At 44.6% G+C, this 908-nt stretch overlaps 1 pseudogene across 1 annotated transcript; it reads right to left on the reverse strand.

The window, feature by feature from the left end:
- Window positions 1-6: 6 nt before the first annotated feature.
- On the reverse strand, window positions 7-551 carry LOC101585195 (annotated as a pseudogene). Its single transcript, XR_001116965.2, has one exon. The product of XR_001116965.2 is annotated as a chromatin accessibility complex protein 1 pseudogene (transcript).
- Between the last annotated feature and the right edge of the window lie 357 nt (window positions 552-908).

Here is a 908-nt window from a genome sequence, read left to right on the forward strand (position 1 = left end):
CCTATGCTGGAGATGCCTGTCTGCCAGAAAAGCAGGGCAGGTGCTGCAGTCGCTGGGAAAATGAAGGGAGAAACACTCGGGACATGCCTGCTTCTCCAGAAATGTCCTTGAAGGCAGATTTCTTTTGTGGTTTAGGACTCAGCTTCATCATTGTCACTTTTATCACCATCATTCGCCTCTTCATCTTCCCTCTTCTCCTTAAGCATTTTCAGGTACTTACTAGCTAAAATCTTCTTTGGTAATATATCTGCAAGAAACTGAAAAGTTTCTGATTCCTCAGCAGTATTTGCTAAATCACTGTAAATCAGTGCTTTTCTTTCTTTTCCACTGCCATGTCTGTAGGAATAGGTTGCTAGATATTGAACAAAGAGCTCCGTGGCCTTGGCCGTGAGCACCAGCGCCTCTTGGTTGATACTGGACACTTCGGGGGAGCTCTTCATGATGACCCGGATACGGGACAGGGGCAGCGACACCAGCCGCTGCTCCCCGCACTTGTCCTTGCCCACGACCACGTCCGCCATCTTCTCGCACCAGCGCGACCTGTTGGCCTGCTGGGGAGCGGACCTCACCTGAGGAATGTTTGAGAAAGATGTGGTATTTTTACACAATGGAGTATTATTCAGCTATTAAGAATGATAAACTTGAAGGCTTTATATTGAAGTGGAAGCCACTTGAAGATACACTCATAAGTGAAATAAACCAGACACACATGTGTATATATCGTATTGTTTCCCTAGTATAAGAACTCAAAAGAAGAAATACAAATAGAAAGGTATAATACAAATAAAAGGAAAGCAGGATCTTGAGGACTAACTAATCAAGAGAGGGAAAGGAGAAGAGCTAGGAAACATGACAGTGGCAAGCCATACAGTTATATGTAGAAGATGGGCAAGGCAATGATCCTGAGA

The sequence above is a fragment of the Octodon degus genome, unplaced genomic scaffold (genome assembly GCF_000260255.1).
Source record: "Octodon degus isolate 3935 unplaced genomic scaffold, OctDeg1.0 scaffold00342, whole genome shotgun sequence".
Taxonomy (NCBI): Eukaryota; Metazoa; Chordata; class Mammalia; order Rodentia; family Octodontidae; genus Octodon; species Octodon degus.